Source organism: Notechis scutatus, chromosome 2 (genome assembly GCF_049901735.1).
Source record: "Notechis scutatus isolate UNSWTSFEM ecotype Mainland chromosome 2, rNotScu1.2, whole genome shotgun sequence".
NCBI lineage: Eukaryota > Metazoa > Chordata > Lepidosauria > Squamata > Elapidae > Notechis > Notechis scutatus.
The window spans coordinates 157,873,677-157,898,417 of record NC_142010.1 but is presented as its reverse complement, the minus strand read 5'-3'; the positions used below and the strand labels follow the sequence as shown (position 1 = coordinate 157,898,417).

Below are 24,741 nucleotides of genomic sequence, written 5' to 3'. Positions count from 1 at the left end.
GCAGTTGTTGATGCTAGTTGAATGGCAAGACTAGATGAGTGTAATATGCACTACACTCCAAACTGTCCATGAAGACAGTTCAGTCCACACTAATATTAATAGCTTGGCTAACTTTCAGGAAGTAGCAGAATTTCTGGAACTAGCTCTGATTTGATCCGGCAGGAAGAAATACTGAGTTTTTGTACTGTGGATCTGTGATCCACCTTCAAATTTGGAAGACCTACCCTTTTGATTTTTATTGCCATGAAGTCAAAACATAGTTTTTGGGAAGCCAGTCTTCTTACCCCACTGTTTACAATATTGAAAAGCCAGCAACACAACCATTCATCATACGATTTAGCCTCTAGACCACCTGAAGTTCTCTGCATTCTTTCTTAGGTCTCGGCACCATTTTTCTATTATGGAAACCAGAACTGGACCCAGTATTCCAAGTGTGGCCTCACTAGTACAGTATAAAGCAGTACCATCAATTCTTGTGATCTTGATGCTACCCCTCTGTTGATGCAGCCTAAGACTGCATTGACTGTTTTGGCAGATGCAGTACACTAGTGCCTCATACTTAAGTGGTTGTCTTCTAAGACACCTAGATCCATCTGATGTCTACTGCCTATATTATACCTGTACATGTGGTTTGTCCTGCCTAAGTGCAGGACCTGACTTTTCTCAGCACTGAATTGTATTTTGTTGGATTGGGGCTCAGTGTTCAAATCTGTCAAGGCCTTTCTGAATCTTGAGTCTATTTTCCAAAGAGTTAACAAATCCCCCCAGCTTGGTGTCATCTGTAAAGCTGAACAGTTCTCTTTCTATCTGCTCGTCTAGGTCATTTGCAAAGATGTTGAAGAGTGCTGGTCCCAGACAGAACTTTGAGGTATTCCACTGCATGCTTCCCTCCACATAGATATAGTTTCATTGAGGACCACAAGCTAAGTGCACTTGGTCAGCCAACTGCAAATCCATCTGGTGGTGGTACTGCCTATCCCACATTGTTCTATCTTTCTAAGAAGTAGGCTGTGGTCTGTTTTGTCAAGTGCTGTCCTGGAATCTAAGTATACTATATCCACAGCATTTCCTTGATCTACTAATTTAGTCTTTTTGTTGAAGAAAGTAATAAGCTTTGTCTGATAATGACCTACTGGCTTCTAATAGGAGTAGCATTTAGACTTATATACCACTTCACAGTGCTTTACAGCCCTTTCTAAGTGGTTTATAAAGTCAGCATATTGTTCCCAACCATCTGGGTCCTCATTTTACCCACCTTGGAAGGATGGAAGGCTGAGTCAGCCTTGAGCCTGTGGCATTTGAACTACTAAATTGAAGGCAGCTGGCAGGCAGCAGAAGTAGCCCACAGTACTGCACTCTAACCACTGTGCCATCGTGGCTCATAATTACCTTGTTCAATTCTAGTGTTCACAAATCTGCTTACATTTACAATTTGATTACATTTCCAGGATTTTCCCAGGTATTGATGTCAAGCTGATTGATCTTGAACCTAGTTTCCTGGTTCCATTTTCCCCCCTTTTTTGAAAGTTGGAACCATGCCAACTCTTTCCCAGTCTTGTAGCACTTCCTCAATGCTCAAGAAGCTCTGAAATGCTTTCAGTGGTTCCAGGATTACATCTGCCACCTCCTTCAGTACACTGGGATGTAATCCATCAGATCCTGGTAATTTCAATTAATTTAAAGTAGATAGGTGTCCTTTTACCAATTTCTTACCTATTTTATATGTCGCCATAGTTGTTTTTGATTCCGTGATTCAGAAACAGGGTGATGGAAAACTCTGAAGGTTTTCTTTTGTTTTTACTACAGTACATGCAGAAAAGAAAATAAGGTAAGTGTGAAATTCATTTGACTCATTACAGTTTGTCTGTTGGAATAACTGCTCTGTATAGATGGTGCTCTTTCCTGTGTGCTTCATCTTAGCTTGGAGGAGGAGAATACTCATGTACGAATGTTGTTTGTTGATTTTAGTTCAGTGTTCAACACAATCATTCCTCAGCATTTGGTGAACGAACTGGGCCTATTAGGTTTTAATATTCTTTATGTAATTGGATACTGGATTTCCTTATTGATAAGCCCCAGTTTGTGCGAGTTGGAAGAAAAGTTTTCAACTTCATCTCCCTGAATACAGGTTCCCCACAGGGCTGTGTCTTGAGTCTATTACTGTTCACCTTGATGACCCACAACTGCTGTGCCAAATCTGCTACAAATCATATTGTGAAGTTTGCAGATGACAGACACAGTAGTGATGGGTCTTATCTGGGACAACTATGAAGATGCTTATAGGGAAGAGGTGAAGGCTCGGTGGTCTGGTGCAATAAAAGTAACCTGGTTCTAAATGTTAATAAAACAAAGGAGATCACTGTAGATTTTAGAAAGAGCTGGCATCAGAGGTGTGGAATTCAGCAGGTTCTGACCAGTTCTGGAGAACCGGTAGCGAAAATTTTGAGTAGTTCAGAGAACTGGCAAATCCCACCTCTGACTGGAGATTTTACAGTATCCTTCCCCTGCCACGCCCATCAAGCCACCCCCACAGAACCGGTAGTAAAAAAATTTGAATACTCCACCAAAATCGATGCAGCTGTAGAGATGGTCAACAGTATTAAGTATCTGGGGGTGCAGATAAGTAATCTGAATTGGTTGTCGTTAGTGAAGCGTGCAAACCAGCATCTGCATTTCCTGCATTGAATGAGGAGAGCGCATTTTTCTCCTTCTGTCCTGGCCACTTTTTACAGAGGCACGATTGAGAGCATTTTAACACACTACATCAATATTTGGTTTGCTGGCAGCAGTGCCTCAGAGAAAGTCCATACAGAGAGTGGTAAGGACAGCTGAGAAGATTATAGTAAGCTCGCTTCCTGTTATTTGGGATTCTGCTTATAAGCGCTATGTGCTTAGGGCTCAAAGCATTGTTAAAGACTGTACACACCCACTTTATGGTCTGTTTCTGTTGCTCCCCTCTGGAAGGACGTTTTGAAGTATTTCTAGCAGGACTACCAGATTTTGTAACAGCTTTGTTCTCTATGCCATCCACCTGGCAAACTCACAAGATTCATTTTTCTGGCCATGTATATATATACATCCGAATTAGACTGTGTTGTTTCCCTGTATATTCCCTGTATGTGGCTATATGCATAATTTTGTTATTTATTTATTTATTTATTTTGTGATGTTTATGTAGTGTATTTTGGAGGTGGCTACCCTTTGAGAGTTGTATGCAACGAAATTTCATTTTAATGTATGCCGATTTGTGTACATTCAAAGTGACAATAAAGTTATTGTTCTATATATTCTATTCTAAATTTGTAACAGGGCATGACCTAGTTACTTACAAAATGGTTAGACACTTGTTATAAAACATTTCTCCTATCTTATTTGGTTGCAATCCTGGAATGATACCCAGTTTCTGAGTACTTATTTGTTCAGTTGAAAGTCCTAAGTGTGTATTTTAATGTCTAAATAATAAACATTCCACCCCTAAAATTCCAATATGAGTAGGGCCTAGAAATAATCATTGGTGTCTAGGTGTGGTTTTTTTTACCATCATGGGAGGTTTATGATTTCACCACCACAAGGACTAGAAATTATTAAAAGTTTGAAAGGTTAATTTTATTCCTTTAGCATGAATCTTATGATTCACAATTCCAGGGAACTCAGAAAATGATGAAATGTAGTGTCTTAATCACAAAAATATTAGAATATAATGGGTTACTTGAAACTAGTTTTCAATGTCAAGGAGAACAAGGCACAAAGATCTGTAATTCCAGCCGTGGCTTTTGGCTTTTTTGCCTTCATATGTTTCTGTTCTATAATGCAAGTATTATGTATCTACTATAACTAAAACCAAAATGACAAGTGGGCGGGGGAGGGAAGAACCCATCAGTTTCAGCTGCAAAGGGTTAATTTAATTCAGTCAGAATTAACTATAGAGTTAACTATGGAATCTCACATCTGCAGCAGAAAATAGATCCGTTTGCAGAAATGTGGCCTCTCTCCCCACCCTTTCAAATTATCTGTGGTCATGGAAATGTCTAACACTCTCCTCCCAGCTGCCTAACCATGAAATTCATATTAAACTTTGGGTTTGTATACATGCATGTCCCTCATTTGTGGATTGCAAAAATCAAGTGATGGATTGTTTGTGCATGCAAATCTTCACGGAAATAACACAACAGAGACCATTTTCATGGTATTTCAAACATTATCCCTGGAATCAACTGGTGGTCATCATCATCATCTAATTAAGAGAAATATAATTATGCATATTTTGCTCCATTTAATCTACTTTTGCAAACACACTGAAACTTCATGCTTCAGATGATGCACAGCCTGATTGTTTCTGGTATCTGAAATTTCATTACATATTCCCTTTGCAGTTTCCACCCCCACTCTGCAACTATGAAGGCTAGAAACATACTTTTTTTAAAATGCCAACGTTCTTATAAAATGACTTTTGAAGTCATAGGATGCACCTAGGCCTGCTGAAGGTTTGGGGCTTTAAAATCCGTCCTCTGTCATTTTAGACTTTTTCATAGCAAACAAATCATGGTTATGTCAATTTCCTTCATTATAAGTGCATTATAATTAACGCACTTAGTCATGAGATCTCTTATAGCTTCTGCCTTAGGATAAAAGAAACTCCAGAATGGCAAAGAAGAGAAAGGATTCCAGCAGTTCATGCAGCTTCTTAAGGAAATGTTGAAAATCAAATTCCTATTGGAGGGAAGCTTGCCCCGTCGCCTCTTCCAAGGATTCCTTTGAATTACAGGGTAAGAGGGGGCATGTAAGAACACACTGCACAGAGGCTCTGCTTCTGGCTGCAAGAGAGAGTGGCTTCTCTCTGCCTCGTGGCATCCAATAAGCTCTTAAAGAAAAAGTCCTGGGCTGATTTCCAGAGCTTCCATGTTACTCTGCTGGGGCAACCAATTGTTTTCCACTAACCACACACCTTGGGGCAGCTGTAAGTGGGTGCTTTGCTCCTTTCTTCCTGGAGGGAAGGCCATGGAATCTGAACCTTTTCTGCTGAGCAAAAATAAATAAATAGCCCCATCCCTTGGAAATGTGGGTGTTGAAACAAGCAGCTGAGGCTGGGTCATTCTTGCGGAAGCATTTGCAGGAGTGAATCCTTGCTATGACTGGGTAGTTTGGAGTCCAGTAAAAGGAAAAGGGGAATGATGTAGCAGAGGATAATGTTTGTGGTTAGGAGCACCAGGAGGAAATAACCACACTAAAATTAAAAGGCTATAGTTAAGTATTTCCAAGAAAGAATAAATGGAGGAAAGTCATCAAACCAGATAGTACTTCCTTATTACCGTAATTAAGGTCAGTGGTGGTTTGTGCTTAGTTTACTGCAAAGCCTGTAGTAAAGAATTATTGATCCTGACCTGCTCAAGATTGACTCAGCCTTCCATCCATTTGAGGTCAGTAAAATGAGGACCCAGATTGTTGGGAGCAATATGCTGACTCTGTATGTTGTGAACGAAAGAAATGTAATTAATAAAGATTCATTTGCCTAGCAGGATCGTAATCCTGCACGTCGTATTGGCCCATATAATGGCAAGTTATGATTGGTTCATTCCGAGCAATCTGACTGGCTGTTGGCGGGCCGCGCCAAGATTCAAACGCTATAACACTATCCATTGGTTATCCGGATAGCAGCTTACGCTATAAAAGAGTGACTGCTAGCCGGGGGTTTTTGTCTCTGTTATGCTCGTGAATAAAGAGCTGAAGTTCATGGTTTACAGTCTGGTCTCCGTTCATTAAACCCATGCCTCAAACTTAACACTGGCGACGAAGGTGGGATACGGAGACAATAGAGCTGAATAAACCCTACAGAGCACCAACCGAAGCACGTGGCTGAGAGCGCATCTACATCGGCAGGATGTCAGGTGGCGCTATACCACCCGCTCCTTTTGACCCGGAAAAGGAAGACTGGGAGTCGTATATGGATCGGTTCCAAATGTTTCTAGAAACCAACAATTTGAAAGACGCAACAGCCGGAAAGAAGCGGGCGGTGTTCTTGACCCATTGTGGACCAGCCGTTTTTAGAATGGTGAAGGCGCTCGCGAAACCGGCTGAAGTGACAGCAATGGATTGGGACAACCTCGAGCCTATCCTACGGGCTCACTATGCCCCCGCCATAGCAACGTTGGTTCGGAGACACGAATTTTATCAACGGGATCAGCGGAAAGGTAAAAGTATTGCAGACTTCATCGCTGACCTAAGAAACCTGGGAGGCCTCTGTGGGTTTTCAGACCTAGAAGAAGCTATGCGAGACCGCATAGTTCTGGGATTAGATGACCACGCAGTACAGAGCAAGATCATGGCAAAGGGGGACATCGATCTTGCAGATGCCATTGCTGACGCTACTGCAGCAGAGGCAACCAAGAAGTCGGCCGCTCGAATGCGCTGCACCAAGGCACCGCTCCGTCAGTTCGCCCGTGAAGCCTCGCCTCAACTAGAAAGACACTCAGCGACAGCGCACCATGAGGACCTCGAGTCCCAATCCGAGAGTGATGAAGAAGAGGTTAACAGACTTCGGGCCGAACGAGATCAACAAACTCTAAAACTTCAGCGCCCATGTGCGGGTTGTGGGGGAAACCACCCGCAATCCGGTTGCAAATTCCTCGACGCAATCTGCTGTTCCTGTGGGAAGAGAGGCCACATCGCACGGGTCTGCAGAAGTAAGAGGGAATTCAACACAAACAGAAAGGAGAACAACCTCCGCCAAACCACAGGGAACCTCCCTGCAAATCGGGATCGTTTGAATAATCAATGGAACAACCATGCCTACAGCAGCAAAACATCTGCTCTTCCAGCAAGACGAGAAGAGGCACACCAGACTATTATTATCGGCCACGCTTCGTCATTAGACAAACAAAAGATCCGAGTGGAAGTGGCCATCGAGAACAAACCTTGCCAGATGGAAGTCGACTCCGGATCGTCCCTCTCAATGGTTTCCTGGAAGACCCTTAAACAGCTGATCCCTACCATCCGTCGGCAAGACCTCAGGACACAGAAAATCATCCTCAGAGATTATCAGGGGAACTCGATCCCAGTCGTCGGAGTGAGTCAAGTCCATGTATCTTTTAAAGATCGTGCCGTGTCTCTCCCATTAACTGTCGTCGATGGTGACCGGCCCAGCTTACTAGGCCTACAATGGTTCGCCCCACTCGGGATCAAGGTGGCCGGCATTCACCAGGCCGGAAGCGACGATTGGGAAGAGAGCATCGTCCAGGAATTCCACGACGTGTTTTCGGACAACTTAGGCAAGTACAAGGGGACCCCTATATCATTTAGCCTCAATCCAGAAGTAGCCCCTATCCGCCTTAAGCCTCATCGGGTGCCGTTCACCCTTAAACCCAAGATTGACGAGCAACTTGATAAATTAATAGCCCAAGGGGTGTTGGAGCCTATTGACCACGCCCGTTGGGAAACCCCAATCGTAACCCCCATCAAACCGGATGGGTCGATCAGAATTGTGGAGACTACCGCGCCACTCTGAACCACGCACTCCAACAGAGCGCTTATCCAGTGCCGGTGGTTCAACATCTTCTCCACTCCCTGGGCGGCGGGAAGATCTTCGCAAAGTTAGACTTAGCACAAGCGTATCAACAACTACCCGTTGATGCGGAAACCGCAGAGGCACAGACTATCGTTACACACCGAGGTGCCTTCAAATGCAACAGACTCCAGTTCGGAGTGAGTGTAGCCCCAGGGATATTTCAGAGTCTAATGGAGAGACTTTTACAGGGAATAAAAGGGGTTGTACCATATTTCGATGACGTGTTAATTGCTGCCCCAAATAGAGTAGAGCTTGAAAGGCGTCTCAGATTGGTTTTACATAAATTTAAGGACGCCGGCCTCAAGGTTAAAAAAAATAAATGTCAACTATGCACTGAAAGGGTAGAGTTTCTCGGATACCTCCTCGATAAACACGGTATTCACCCTACCGAAAACAAACTCAGGGCAATCAAGAACGCCCCAAGACCTAAAAATAAGACTGATCTCCAGGCTTTCCTGGGACTTATTAACTTTTACAACATCTTCTTGTCCCAGAAGGTGACCGTAGCTGAGCCCCTACATAGACTTCTCGACAAGAGAGCCACCTGGGTCTGGGGACATCGAGAAGAACGCTCTTTTCAAAAAGTGAAAGATTTATTAACATCCGATACTGTTCTAATGCAGTACAATGAGACTTTGCCACTAAATATTACGTGTGACGCATCACCATTTGGGGTTGGAGCCATTTTGAGTCACGTGTTACCAAACGGGCATGAAGCTCCCATTGCGTACTTTTCGTGGACATTAGCGAAGGCTGAACGAAACTATAGCCAACTTGACAAAGAGGCTCTTGCTATTGTATCGGCCGTGAAGCGATTCCACGAATATGTTTACGGGCGGTCCTTTACTCTAATTACAGACCACAAGCCTTTACTTGGCATTTTAGCAGGTGATAAACCAACCCCATACATATTATCGCCTAGAATGACTCGCTGGTCAGAATTCCTAGCAGCCTACATCTACGTACTGCAGCATCGCCCGGGGAAAGCCATTCCCCACGCTGACGCTTTGAGCCGTTCCCCACTTCCGGAAACCGTCAGCGACCCAGCTCCAACCCTCACCACGCTGCAAATTGAAACCCTCAATTCGCCGCCACTAACGGCAAGAGATATCGCTGCCGGCACAAAACGAGACTCTATCCTCGCAAAAGTTCTCAGTTGGGTCGAACGCGGGTGGCCGGTCGAAGAAACCCCCGCCATTTTCACGCCGTTCAAACACTGGCAAACGGAACTATTCTCCCAGAAGGGCTGCATCCTATGGGGAGATAGAGTCGTCGTGCCAGAGAAACTACAGCGACTTGTGTTGAAAACCCTACATGAAGGACATCCGGGCATCGTCCGCATGAAGGCTCTCGCTCGAAGCTACGCGTGGTGGCCAGGCATCGATAAACAAATTGAAGCCTGGGTTACCACATGTACAAACTGCCAAGAAGTCAGCAACTACTGACTCGGTCATTAAAAAACTAGATAGATTATTTGCAACACACAGTTTCCCGGACGTTCTAGTTTCGACAACGGACCCCAGTTTACGGCCCTCACCTTCAAACAATACTTGGCGGACCGGGGCATCCGCCACGCCTTAACTTCACCGGCTCACCCTGCGGCAAACGGTAGGGCTGAACGGATGGTCCAATTCCTTAAAAAGACACTCCAAAAAATGGATCCGGGGAACATCGACGCTAGATTGAACAAAATACTCTTACTACAACACATTACCCCCCACAGTGTCACCAACAAGACCCCAGCCGAACTTTTAATGGGGCGGAAGCTTCGCTCCTACCTCGACCGACTACACCCGTCTTACTCGCCAGAGAAACCCTGTGGATCCAGCGGAACGTATCGCCAATTCAAGGTAGGCGACTTGGTCTACGCAAAAAACCTTTCCGGCGAACCGCTGTGGGTCCCAGCCACCGTAGTCTACCTCACTGGCCCTAGATCTTACCGCCTTAAGACGACAGACGGCAAGATATGGAAACGCCACATAGACCAACTCCGATCTCGTTTACAATCAAATATTCGCGACCCTCCGGACTTCCAAACTCAGGGGGGAGGGAATACCGAGGGGGACGAAGACCGCATAGACGACGACGTAATCGGGGACAGACGGCCACTAAACCGAGTGCTCGCGCCACCTGAAGAAGGTCCGGGATCGGAGGCATCCTCCCCGCAGAGGAACACCATAGCGGAAACATGCCCGCCCGATCCAGGAATGGACTTAAGGGACTCTGATAGTGTCACGGAATCAACCCCGGGTGAAGACGAGCCTTGCGTTCCACCGGAACCGAACTTTAAACAGCGAAAATGGAACAGTGAAAATCGAATAGACAGGTAAAACGACCTGCATACCTGCGTGATTACGTCACCACAGCCGTCAAACGAAACCCAGGGGGAAGGGGTATTGTGAACGAAAGAAATGTAATTAATAAAGATTCATTTGCCTAGCAGGATCGTAATCCTGCACGTCCTATTGGCCCATATAATGGCAAGTTATGATTGGTTCATTCCGAGCAATCTGACTGGCTGTTGGCGGGCCGTGCCAAGATTCAAACGCTATAACACTATCCATTGGTTATCCGGATAGCAGCTTACTCTATAAAAGAGTGACTGCTAGCCGGGGTTTTTTGTCTCTGTTATGCTCGTGAATAAAGAGCTGAAGTTCACGGTTTACAGTCTGGTCTCCGTTCATTAAACCCATGCCTCAAACTTAACACTGTAAATCACTTAAAGAGGGCTAAAAAACATTGTGAAGCGCTATATAAGTCTAAGCACTTTTGCTATTGTCAGCCCTGGAGGAATAGCCTCCTGGGGTGATGATGTAATATTAATTGCTTATTGCTCCACAAGGCCTTGGTGAGTAGTTTAGATCCAGAAATCTAACCTCTTACTTCAAATCATATTTGTAACCTATCCATTCATGAGCCTGCAGTTTTATTCCCATTATGTCAATACAATCTCAACATACCTTCAAGGACTGTTCTTCACCAGCCACCCCACACCAGTTGAGTGTCTGAGACTGTCAGCCATCTGCCTTGGGCCCTTTTGGCTCTTTGGGGATTGGTCACTGAAAGGAAAGCCAAGCTAAGGATCAGGTATTGCTTCAGGGCAGATCAGGATAATGGACCTGCTAGCAAATACTGTATCTAGTAGAAACCTGCAATAATATTATGGGCAGGTGAGGTAAACCCATTTATTTAGAAAGCTGCATCAAAACAAAAGTTTGTAAAAGATTACCAACTTTCCAATCAGTTAATTAAAATGTATGTCACTAAATCCATTTAAGTTGAAGTTGGACTTGGATATTACATCTCGTAAGAAAACACTGAAAGCGAGTCCTGATTAATGAAGATGGACTAGAATTAATAGTTTAGACTGGCATTATAGTTACAATAACTACAAGATTTGTTTTTAATGAGGTCCAGCATTTTGAATGTTATTTGAGTTAATGCAAATATTGAAAAAAAGTTAATGAGTATATGTGCACATCTCCTCCAAATCTTTTGGCTTCTTGATTTTTCAAGGTTGATTTCTATCCTAAATTGTATTCTACTGAACTCAATTGTATTCTACTGAGGAGAGAAAATAGGCATCTGGGGCACAGTCTGGGGCTTAGAAGTTGATGGAAGGCTAAATATTGTCACAGCCACTGGACCTAGAAGGCAAGTGTCTTGAATGCAAATACATTTGTTTTTTTGTTCGCTTGTTTGTTAAATGTAATTGATGCCTATCTCATTGTGAGGCTATTCGAGGCATCTTACAATAATGAAAAGGAAGAAAAGGAAGAGAATGCAAACAGAACAAAAGTAACTAGAGCAATAAAATAAACTATGACAAAAGAACACAAGAATAATACATCAATATGATAATCAAAAAGATGGGTTGGTGGAGAGGAGAGAGCAAAGGGGAGTGGTGGAATCTGCCAGTCTAGCAGCTACCTCCAGTGTAGAATTCCCCCATTTGGTCCTCAGGGCTCTCAGCAGAGCCAGGTCTTCAGGGTCTTACAAAAGGAGGGGGGGCAGATCTTACCTTAGATAGTAAGATTTTCAAAAGGGCAGGTGCTGCAGCGATAGTCGAGGGGGTCATAACCAACACCTTGAATTGCACTGGGATGCAGACTGGTAGCCAGTGAAGTTTGTGGAACAGAGGTGTAATATGGGCTATCCTAGGGGCCCCAAAGACTGCTTTCATTGCCTCCCTTTGCACCAGCTGAAGTTTCCAAACGGACTTCAAGGGTAGCCTCATGTAGAGTGCATTGCAGTAGTCCATGTGAGAAATGATTAGGGCTGAGTAACTGAGTGCAGGGAGTCAAGATTCGAAACGAAAAATCAAAGCTGTGCAAAAACTCTCCTAGTCAAACTCACCACCTGTTCTTTGAGAAGGAGACACGAGTCTAGGCAAATCAATGCAATCCTAGGCTGCATTAATAGGGGGATAGAATCAAGATCACGTGAAGTTATAATACTGCTTTACAAAGCCTCAGTAAGACTGCATCCAGTTCTGGTCACCACAATATAAAAAAGATGTCGAGACTCTGGAAAGAATGCAGAGAAGAGCAACAAAAATGATTACGTGGCTGGAGGCTAAAACATACAAAGACCCGTTACAGGAATTAGATATGTCTAGTCTAATGAAAAGAAGGACTAGGAAGAAGGATGACTTGATAGTAGTGTTTCAATATTTGAGGGGCTGCCATAAAAAAGAAAGGGTCAACTTATTTTCCAAAGCACCAAAAGACAAGACAAGAAACAATGGATGAAAACTAACCACAAAGAGAAACAACCTAGAACTTAAGGAGAGAATTCTGAACAGTGAGAGCAACCATTGGAATAGCTTGTCTTCAGAAGTTGTGGGTGCTCCATCACTGGAGGCTTTCAAAAAGAAACTGGACAACTATTTGTCTGAAATGGTATAGGGTCTGCTGCTTAAACGGGGGGTTGGACTAGAATCGTGATGGCGAACCTACGGCACGTGTACCACAGGTGACACGCAGAGCCATTTGTGCGGACATGCAAGCCCCAGCCAAACTTACCTGCACTGCGCATGCGCACGCCTCCCAACTGATTTTTGGCCCGTTTGAGGCTGTTTTCGCCCTCCTGGAGGCTCGAGGGAAGCCTCTGCAGCCTCAGGAGGCCGAAAAATGGGCTTTCCAGAAATACTGGAAGTGCCCATTTTCAGCCTCCTCTGGAGTCCCGGGGAGGCCACTTTCGCCCTCCCAGGGGCTCAAGGGAAGCCTCTGCAGCCTTTGGAGGCCGAAAAATGGGCCCATTTCGTCACTTCTGGTATTTCAGGAAATATCAGAAATGTCAGCCTTCAAGAATCCTTCTTCTGCTTGTTTTTCTGGCTAGCATAGAAATGGGAGGAGGGAAGATTAATTGGGCTATGTGGGGAGGGGGAAGAATGCTGGAGGCTTGAGAGGGTGAACTGTAAAACTTGGGAAAACTTTCTTGACTATGCTTACTTGCTTATGGCACAGCTGTAGCTTCTTATCTATCCAGGCCAAAGTCAACTGCCATGGCGAGCCAGATGTCTCCTGAAGATGCCCCACGTGACATTATACAGATCTCAGATTGGATGGCCAGTTTGAACTATTGGGGGTGGGAACATTGGCATAACTTTCTACATAGATCTTGTATTCCTCTGATGCTACCATATCAATTTTCAATAAAAGTCCTTTTCTCTAAAGGTTTTCTTTCTTGCATTTTGAATGGAGCCTCACCTGATAGGAAGTGATGAAACGGGCCTGTTTTTCGGCCTCCCAAGGCTGCAGAGCCTCTGGGAGGGCGAAAATGGCCACAAATGGGACAAAAATGAGCTGGGAGGCACGCGCATGCACAGTGCAGGTAACGGGGGTTGTTGCACACGCATGGGCAGGGGGGACGCATTGCATTGTGGGTACCGGCATGCACGCATGCATGCTATTGCGTGTGTGCGTGCTTTTGGCACACCACAACAAAAAGGTTCACCATCACTGGACTAGAAGATCTCAAGGTCCCTTCCAACTCTATTGTTCTATGTTCTAACCCCTAAGTTATAAACTGGATCTGAACAGGGTAATGCAACCCCATCCAGAATTAAGGATGACAAAAACTGGGTTCCTTAGGCTCCATGCTATCAAAGCCAAGGTTTTGCCAAGGTCCTCCATTGAGATTCCTACAGCCTCCAGGTTTCACAAGAAGGCAGAGACAGCATCATTTGGACAGACATCTGACATAAGGACATCTGGTCAGGTCAATTTACAGAAGACGAGGGAGGGCAACAATTAAGACATAGTTCTTCACATCTTCACAAGCTTTCTCAGGTATGATTTCCATACATCTGAGGTTGTACTTAAGTGTAGCACTATGAAAAGTGATATTTTATTCTCAGGAAGAAAAGCAAAAACAACTATGCTATGTATCAAGTAAATAATGTTTGCAAAATAGTGTACAAGGTTTTGAGCTGTCTATCTTGCCTGATGGAACACAAAAGGTTGGATATTATTTGTAAATCTTTAGCTAAATAAAGGATTTCCTTAATATGATTTGTATTTAACATAAAAATAGGCTTTGCAGTGTGCGTGTGTGTGTGTTTGAAAGATCTGTGTGTGTGAAAGGAAACAGTTCACTAAAGAGAGAAGACAGCAAGGAAGTAACAGGCAGCAGAGAAAGCAGAGCTGCCTAACTCATTCTTTGCATTGGTCTTCACACAAAAAGAAACTATAGTCTAACCAACTAAAAACATAACTAGCAGGCAGACTAGAAATAAAAGTTAAAATAAACAAAAAAAATGGTAAGAGAACACCTGTCTGATCTTGATGAATACAAATCATCAGGACCTGATGGTTTACATCCCAGAGTTTTAAAGGAGCTGGCAGAGGTCATCTCAGAACCACTGCACCACCTCTCTCAAAAATCTAAGAGCACCAATCTCAGAGCACTAATCCTGGAGCACCAGGGAACTACCAAAGGACTGGAAAAGAGCTGATGTGGTTCCCTCTTCAAAAAAGGGGAAAAAAACAGACCCAGGAAACTATAGACCAATCAGCTTAACATCAATACCTGGGAAGATACTGGAAAAGTTAATAGAAAAACAGATCTGTCAACATCTAGAAACAAGTAAAGTCAGCATGGGTTTGTTAAAAACAGATCATGCCAAACCAATCTTATTTCATTCTTCAGCATAATGACTAAATTAGTAGACCAGCAAAACACTGTGGACATAATATACTGAAACTTCAGCAAGGCATTCCACAAAGTAGATCACAACCTACTTCTTGGAAGCTAGAAAAAAGTGGGATAGATAGCATCACCATCAAATGGATTCACAACTGGCTGACAAACCATATTCAACAAGTAGTTCTTAATGGGTCTAAGTCTACATGGAGGAAAGTAAGCAGTGGGAGTGCCACAAGGTTCTATCTTAGGCTTGGTACTCTTCAATAACTTTATAAACAACTTAGATGAGGGAATAGAAGAGGAACTTACCAAATTTGTGGATGATACTAAGATGGCAGGAATAGCCAACACCTTAGATTAGGGGTGTCAAATTTGCATTGTCTTGGTGGCGTCACGTGATGTATTGGGACCAGGGCAGGGGCGGGGCCAGCACATGACACATCTGGCCCACGGGCTGCAAGTTTGATGCCCCTGTCCTAGATGATAGGCTCAAGATCCAGATGGTCCTGTCTAACAAAATGAAATTCAATGTAGAGAAAAGTAAAGTCTTACACTAAAGACAAGAAAAACCAAAAGTACACATATAGACTGGGTGAAATCAGGCTCAATAGCAGTAACTGTGAGAGGGATCTTGGAGTCTTAGTGGACAACCAGCTAAATATGAGCCAGCAGTATGCAGCAGCAGCCAAAAAAGCCAGTGCAATCCTAAGTTGCATTAACAGAGGGATCAAGTGAGGTACTAATACCACTCTATAAATCCTTAGTAAGACCACACCTAGAATACTGCATCCAGTTTTGGTCACCACACTATAAAAAAGATGTTGAGACTCTAGAAAAAGTGCAGAGAAGAGCAGCCAGGATGATTAGGGGACTGGAGGCTAAAACATATGAAGAACACATGGCTAATCTAGTGAAGAGAAGGACCAGGGGAGATATGATAGCAGTGTTCCAATATTTGAGGGGCCACAGAGAGGAAGGGGTTCAGCTATTTTCCAAGGCACCTAAAGGCCAGACAAGGAATAATGGATGGAAACTGATCAAGAAGAGATTCAACCTAGAAATAAGGAGAAATTTTCCCTTGATCCCTCTGTTAATACAATTTAGGATTGCATTAGCTTTTTTGGCAGCGGCTGCACACTGCTGGCTCATATTTAGCTGGTTGTCCACTAAGACTCCAAGATCCCTGTCACAGTTACTGCTATTAAGCCTGATTTCTTTGAGATCTTCAATGCTATGTCTAGTTATTTTTCTTATAATTTACTCTTCTGGGCCCAAGGAAGAGCCCTTCTTTAATTGTGCAGTGTTGGCACTCTTTCAAGATCCTCTTTTAATCAGCCTAGTAAAAATCAAGGTAGGTAATTTGTGACAAACAATATATTTAAATTAAATTCTAATTATCCAAATAATCTTACTGTACTGAAGGTATTGCCAGCTCCACAAAATGTAAAGATGCCAGAAAGACTCCATTTATCCCAGAATTTCATAATAGGCTTGCCATACAAAGTTGTTTCTACTAGCAAAGATGATTTGCCAGACTGATCCAAGATGACCTCTTTATATTCACTTCTATTCACTTTTTAAATCTTGCTTTTTACCTAATAATTTCCTTTCAAAGTCAGAGCAATGAAAACGAAAAGACAAATCTTACCTTTGGACTCATAATAGCACTTAGACTTATACAGTACTCTACAGCCCATCCTAACCAGTTTACAGGGTCAGTTTATTATCCCCAACAATGTGGGTCCTCATTTTACTCACTTCGGAAGGATAGAAGGCTGAGTCAAACTTGAGCCTGGTGAGATTTGAACTGCCAAATTGCAGGCAGCCAGCAGGCAGCAGAAGTAGGCTGCAGTACAGCACTCTAACCACTGCGCCACTGTGGCTCATAATTCTAGATGTCAAGGAGTAGAAGAAACAGAAGCAACATACCTGAAGACCAGAACAGAAAATCAAACATAAATGGACATAGCCAGTCAGGTTGGGCCAAGGTTCCTGTTCCTTTAGATGAACCTCAAACATGCTTACTTCTGCAGTCCTGGGCTACAAGAAGTTGGAATCTTCCTGGCAGAGAAGGAGAAGTAGTTGTCTCATAAATTGTTCTTTCTCTGAACACCAGCTTGGTGTCCCCCTTGTCTGGTCTTGTTCCTGAGAGAATGAAGGTACAACTTCCTAATGTCCCTAAGCTTCTTTGATTTTTGGCAGAAGTCAGGATATGCTGCACCTTTCACAGGACAACTTAGCTGGCTAAAGATAACGGGAGTTGTAGTAAAACATAACTGGGGAATGTTGAGCAAAGAAACACTCCCAGTATTATGAGATCTCAAGTTATATCAGCATCTGTTACTGCCTATTTCTACATCAGAAAGACTACCGACCTCTTTCATGGGAGTGGGAGGGAGCAGGAAAGGGTCTCCAAAGGGCTCATTTGTAAGCTTCCACAGAAGACAAAGGATTTGCCTTCTACATAAGGTCATCCTCATTTTAGTTATGCTCATCTACAAAATTTTCTCAACGGGACTGATGCGAAACAGGTGAGGGGAGAGGGACATAAGCCTAAATAACAGCCTGAAAGACACTACTGAGGGTGCCCTTTCTTGTCTACCTCTCCTTATTTTGCGTCCTACGCCCAACTGACTCTGCAGCAATCGTGCACTAGAAGTGGCCCCATGGATAAAGCCTTCAGAACATCGGTAACTACTTAACTTCTGTTTTGAATTCTGGAGAGTTCAGAGCAGCAGCCAAAAAGTGGAATATACATGTTGATATAAATAAACTCTGAGCATGGACATTCAGCTCCAAAGCAGTACTGAGAATTTGGGGTTGGGTTAATGCCAGATTTCTGGGTTCTATTATATCTACAGGAATCTGGAAAATACTAAAGTCTTAGGTTATTAACTAAAGTAAACTCTCTTCCTACATTGAGAAGATACATAACGCAGGAGCTCTGGCTTTGATCTAATCTTCAGCCCACAAGGTCTTTTCTGTCTGAAGCATCCTAGCCCAGGAGTCCTGTATCCTAGCTTTCTGCCTGCTAGTAGGTTTTCTTCCCACTGGAAAAAAAGGGGGGAAACTGGCAGGACTTCTGTATTTATGATTCCAGGAAGACTTGAACCCCAAAATATTTAGATTGCTCCAATAATTTCTTGGCTCATCAGCACCTGCCAAGAGTCCTTTGATTTCCTTTGAGCTGTATTCTTTTCCTGCTTTTTTTCAAATTTCTCCTTTAAGGAAAAAGCTTGCTCCAACTATTTTATTATTATTTTTTCCTTTATATCCGTTTATGGTATAAAATACAAAAATACAAAAGCAAATAATAGGAAAAATAGGAAAAGGGAAGAGAAAAGTATAGAAAAGAAGGGAAAAAGAAAGAAAAGGCATTCGGTTCCCTTTGGTGCAATAGAATAAGATAGTAACATCAAATTTCAACTTTTGACTTTTAGATAATAGTATAAACTAGCTATTTCTACAACAACAATCTATCTAATCAGTAAAACCCAAAATCATTTTTCCCATCTCAAGCACAAAGTCCAGAAGTGATTTCCAAGTAGAAACAAAAGTAATTGTGTGTGTTTTTCTTTTATCAAAGCAGTCAATTTAGCCATTTCTGCTAACTCCGTCAGCTTTTGCAACCATTCATCCATTGTAGGGATTGAAGTGTTCTTCCATTGTTGCGCTTAAAGTAATCTTGCTGCTGTCATCATATATAACATCAAAGTTCCAATTTTTCCCCCAAGTCTTTTTCCATTAAACCCAAAAGAAAAGTTTCTGGTTTCATCTTTATATTCACCTTAAAAATCATCTATATTAGAATATGAATCCTCCAATATTTTTTTGCTTTACATGTCCACCACAAATGATAAAAAAATGTTTACATTTCCAACATTCATTTGAAATACCTTTATACATTCTTGATAACTTATTTCTAAATACCAATGATATATTAAAACAAAATTTTAAATTGTAATTTAATATAAATTTTAAACCTTTCATCCACATATTCTCCCATTGTTCAAACTCTACATTACATCCAAAGTTCCTTGCCCACTGAATCATACAATGCTTTACATATTCACTTTTCAAATTCAAATTTAATAACATTTTACTGACCTTAGCAATGATACGTTCATCACTACCACACAGTAGGATTTCCAATTCATCTGTCAAACCCATAGCTCTTTTTGTCTAATTTAAATCTTTAAGCTGTAAATATATTAATGAGTGGCAGATATGTCCTTCTGATTTTAGCTCTTCCTTACATTTGAGGACAGGATCACCAAAATTAAAAGATACTATTTTACCATAAGTCCACCAGTTTGGAAAAAAGCTTCCTGGGGAGACACCAAAAGAGGCATCTTCATAGAAAACCTTGTTTTATAGTTATTCCAAAGTCTTAGAATGGCATCTCTAACAAAATGATTGCTGAAATCAACATCTACTTTACCCTTGTAATAGTAAATAACCGTGTCATCCAAATCTTAATTCATGATCTTCTAAATCTGTTCCAACATTCTACTGAATGTCATACAAGAAAATAGTTTTTGCACTTCCTGATGGATAATTTGATGATGAGTCCCGCATAATTAATTGTGGACAATCCAGATGTAGCACCCAGCATCCCCCTAAAAACTGCTTTCAATATAAGTATTGCTGAGGAATTTGGAGGAAAAGAATGAAGTCAACAAATTTGCAGTTTTCATAAGACAAATAAAATATCTTATGAAAGGAACATGCAAATTCTAGAGGTCTCTAGAATACTTAATTATTAAGTCTCCATCTTGAATCTGATTTTAAGTTTAAAACTTTGTGCCAGAAACACTGAATTTAATTTAATTTTTGGACTTTCTTCTCTCCCCCGTCCATCACATTCATTTTGTAATATGTCATGGAATGTTCTGGAAAACTCCAAAACTTCTACCCCTTTTTGTACCATTTCTGATATGCCCTTGTAATAGTAAATAACCGTGTCACCCAAATCTTAATTCATGATCTTCTAAATCTGTTCCAACATTCTACTGAATGTCATACAAGAAAATAGTTTTTGCACTTCCTGATGGATAATTTGATGATGACTCCCGCATAATTAATTGTGGACAATCCAGATGTAGCACCCAGTTTATCATTTATAGTCCTGAGAAGAATATTATTCTGCTATATATTTTGGCTTTTTTTCTTACAGGCATAGCAACCATTGTTTCTTATGCTGATTAGAAAAAAGGTTGTAAATTTTTCTTCTTTTAGGACACAGCTCACTAGGTGCATCACTAGACAGGTGTGGTTGGGAGGTCTTAATTGCAAGTAAAATGAGAGTATCTGCTATCTCACTACTTATGCCAGTAAATTGTGGGAGAAGTTCTAGAATAACAAGCAAGACCAGGGAAAAGACTAACTGAGCTTGTCACTGAGGAGCTCCAATTAGCTTCTAAAGGAAGAGCCTCGCTATTTTTAAACCATTAGCCAATAACAACCCTTAGTTTGTCTCCACCCCAAAGGATTAAGGAATTTCTCTCTTTAATTTATGACAGTTGTAACATGAGAATGACATCATGCCAACAATCTTCTGCAGAATCAACAGATGTCTGAACAGAGGGGTCCCCAGAATGTCTGCTCGGCAAGCTCTTGCCCTGGGACCGCTGACATTCAAGGCCCTCAGGGATGCACCGGGATGGAAGAAAAACTCCCAAACCATACATGAGGATCAATCGAAAGAAGAACATTGGCCATTGTTTCATTACATGTTCCCAGCTGGTCTATTTTTCCTACTTTTTAAAAAAAAAAACAGTAACCTGGGACGGGTAATCTTCAGCAGAAACTTTAGAATAAAGTTTTAGAAAAACCTGACAACATGATACTTCTTTCTGCAACTGAAGTCCGTAGAACAAATAAAGAAAACCATGACCAGGTACATACAACTCATCATCGTTCATCATTCAGCTTTTGAAAGCATCCAAAGAGGGGGTGTGCTCAGTATGAGGAAATGCAAGGAACAGCTTGGGGAGCTGGTGTGAAAACGAAACAAAAATAATAAGTCCCAGAGTAGAAACTCAGCACTAAGTACAAAACCAGAGTTGGCTTTGGACTCCTTGGGCCTCCAGGAAGGCAGGCTCTTTTGCTTAGTAGTATGGAAACAGCCAGCAACACATGCTGCTCCTCTTTCTTTCATTGCGACTGTGCCCACCCCGCCCCCCCTTGCTCCCATTCACTCCCACTGTTTATATTGCCTTATAGCAATCTTTGCCCTTTCAGAAGATGACTTTCCCCCTCAGGGCACTAGCCAGCTCCTGCTCTTGTGTGCCCCGCTCTGTAGTCTCCCTCCATCTCCCACACAGCTTCAGTGAATGCTGTGGAGAGGAGGCTGGGCCTTGTAATTTATTAACAAGCTGGCAGTTGGCAGGGAATTAATCTCAAATGGGACCCGTTCCTCGATAATGAGGCAAAAAGGTGCTGTGATGATCACACACCACCAAGGTTAGGAGCCATGTTATTATCGACCAGGCATAAAGGCCAGAGAAGTGGGTGGGGGGATGCAGGAGGGGGAAAGAAAGCTGCTTGGCAAATGGGGGGGGGGGGAGATGAATCACTTTCCCTTTCAGGCTCTTGAAAGGACCTATAAATAAATCTCAGAGAGACCAAAATAGCTTCCTTTTCTCAAGAACCTTTTGTTCAATGGGGTTAAGGAAGGGAAATGACTTCATCCTCTGTCGGAAGATGTAGGCCTATAAATACAGGGCAGAGAGAAGAGCGACAATTTCCCATTGCTTGATTTTGAGTTAGAAAAGAAGTCTTTTGCCTGGAGACTGCACAGCTCTCAAAAGTTCTCCCACCTAGAAAACCCCATCTAAGGGGACTGATGGAGCTGCTGCATCTATTATAGCTGAGATAAAATGAACTGTGTACGCTCTGAGGCTCTCCTGACTAAAAGTAGCTTAAAGAAATTGTGGTGACCTCAGCTGATGGCAGCATCCAGATAACTTTCTCATCTTGAAAAATTAAGCATGATCAGCCCTGGTTAATACTTGGATGAGGACTCCAGGGGATTCCCAAGGCTGAAGGTTAGAATGCATATTTGGAAAAGCATCTTGGAAGAAGGCACTTCCATGAGGTTGCCAAGATATGGATTTGTCCTTGAAGTCACCAGGACTGAAACTCAACTCAAAAGAGATTTCACCTTTAGTTAGGGCAGGGTTCTTGCCTAACTAAGTGCCATCAGTTCTCACAACACACTCATTGTTTCTTCTTTTGTCTTCTCACTTGAGCTTTGGATTGCTGGAAAGAGGAAAATTTAGGAGAAAAGGGAGCAAGACAGAAAGTTTAAAGAACATCTTTCCACTTTTTGACAGCTTTTTAAAAAGGTACCAGGAGATCTGGATGGATCAGGAATCCCCTTAGGATGGTATGCAAACAGAGATTTCCAAGCTACCTCATTTGTATGGCCAGCCAGGCTACAAAGTGTAGCCACTTGGCAACTTTTGGCAGACAAACCAACTCTGCTTCCTCTTTCTTGTTAAAATGCAGGGTGGTGCAAAACACTATGAGATTGTTCAATTTAGTAAAAATGACCTATACAAATCAAAAAGGCATCAGGTGTTTTGGAGATTCTGTTTGCCTTTTAGTGATGAGAACTGATAGACACAGAAAATTGCTTTGCTGACTAGAATGGGACTGGGATGGAAACGCATCAGCCAAATCCAAGGGCCTTGCAGCTGGGGAAAAAGTCAGTCTAGTGGGGAGGGGTGGTGGTAGTGCCTGGCAAACCGTGGTGGCCTCTCTGGGCTGGCAGATGGGATGGCTTCAGGACAAACAACCACTTAGTAACAGCACTAAACTGGGGAGGGGACAGCTGTGATCCCTGGCTGCCATCCTCTGAAAAACACAGCAACTTGTGGTAGGGGAGGAAGTTGCAAAGAGGGGCAAGGGGAATAAGGATTGTGGAGTCACTTTGATTTGGTTTTCCATCTAGAAAAGAGTTTCAGCACAATTCCCTGCCAAAGGAGGGGAGGAGCTGGCCCTAGCAGCAACAGGATGGGATGTGGGAGGGCTGTTTTGAACTGATGTTGGCTTGGCAGTCCCTCCATAAGGGAAGAGGTTGAAAGGGAAGGAAGAAATCACTGCTGTAGTCAGAGCCTTAGAGAGGTAGGTAGGTAAGTAGGATCAGGGAAGGTAGGCATGCTGTCCCACTCACCCATGTAACAGTGGGTTAGTGGGTTTATTTATATTACCCAGCAATTCCCTTCACTAAAAACCCAGAACTGTCGCAATTAAGTCCAACCAAAAGCAGGCCGATGCTAGTCCACAGAGCAATGGCCAGTGAGTCCACAAGGCACTTGAAAGAACCAAACCAGATAAATCCACTAGGCAAAATTAAATTCACAATACAAGAGGGTTCATAAGGCATAATCCAAAGTCAAGGCATGGGGTCAATCCAAGGCAAGACTAGAATTACAATGACCAGGAAACACGCAGCTAGGAAACATATACATTATTCCCAGCATCATCTCCATCTGTCTGTTGTGCTAAATAGCCAGCTTCTGATGCAGCTCATCAAGAGGGACGAGATTGCCTCCTCACAAGTAATTGGGCTGACCTACATTGCTTCTGCCTTTTCTCTGCCCTACCTGTTCTCAGATCAGATGCAGAAGGCAGTTCCTCATCATCATCACTAACCTGCTGCACCTGCATGCTTCCACCCCAAAACTTCAGGGTTGTCCTGCTGCAGCTCTGCTTCAGCCAAATCACACTCAGTTGGCTGCATGGAGCCACTCACCAACTCTTCTCCTGAAGTGCCAGGGCTGGTTCATCCTCATTTGAACTGACATCTGGAGAGGGATCTGGAGAAGTTTTTGGAGCAGGGGTTCAGATTCATGGCCCATGAGGATGCTTAGATCTGGCCCACAGGGCCGCCCTGGAAACAATGAAGGACTCGCCCGTGGTGACTCTGCAAGTGAAAATGGAGCTCAGGGGCACATCACGCAGCTTTGTTTTTTTTTTAAAAAAAGAATAAAGTTTTATTTGGGTTTTCATACATACAAAATACAAGTAAAACATATTTTTTGAAAATAGCATGGTCCCGGGTTGAACTTCTTTATACAGACACAAAACTCAATTTCATGCTCCTTTTTGTGTTCTATTCCATATCTTATACTATTCTACATTTTCTATATAGTTTTTCCCCTCTTTTAATTTTCTCAATTTTATTTTGATTATCTCATCTCAATTCAAATCATTATATTTATACTTTTGTCTGTTCTGTTTCAATTTCATATTATCTTTTCTCATTAAATAAGTTTTCTCCTGTAGTTACTAATTGGAGTATGACACCTTTAATTACATCCATTTAACTCTTATTTAAACTTCAATATATACCTTAAGGTTATGACCTTCAATATAATACATAATACATAACTTCCAATCAAATTCTGCTTGGTACATTCTTATAATACACACTATATTCTTTTTTTTAAAAAAGGATTATAAATATATGTAATTATAAACCCTCATTCCATTCCAATTCAGTTCTATCATTAATAATCATTAAAATCTTAACATCTTTAACATTTCTTTTCAATTAAATATCATACTTCCTTAAAAACACATATAATCTCCATAATTAATTTTTCCCTTATTTCTCTTCACATATGTTTTGTAAATCATTAATTATTCATTTTGTTACATTTATTTATTGACAAGCATTCCACTGAATTACAATAGCTATTTTATCAAACATTTTAATCATACATTGTTGCATATTTTCTAAAATTATTTCTATTTCTAATATAACAATACTATCTTATGTACCTTTGCAGAACCCCTTTTTCCATTAAGTTTTCACCCATTATCTCTAAATAGGCCCTGTTTCTCTATATTTTGCTTCTGTCCTTTATAACTTTCCTTTCTTTCTTCCCTCTCATCTTCTCCTTCCCCTTTTTACCCCCTTGTCTCTCTACTTCTAATTCTCTCTTCTGCATTTCCCTCTTCTGTTGCTTTCTGATTTTATACTTATTTTTCACTCTATATTTTGAGGGGGGGTTGTTTTT

At 42.2% G+C, this 24,741-nt stretch overlaps 1 long non-coding RNA gene across 1 annotated transcript in view; it reads left to right on the top strand.

Annotated features, from left to right (window-relative positions):
- LOC148132358 (uncharacterized) overlaps positions 1–24,741 on the top strand; it is a 62,602-nt gene that overhangs the window by 4,967 nt on the left and 32,894 nt on the right. The window contains exons 3-4 of the long non-coding RNA XR_015747892.1: positions 820–868; positions 1,807–1,828. This is a non-coding gene — a long non-coding RNA (uncharacterized LOC148132358). The remainder of the gene's footprint in view (positions 1–819; positions 869–1,806; positions 1,829–24,741) is intronic.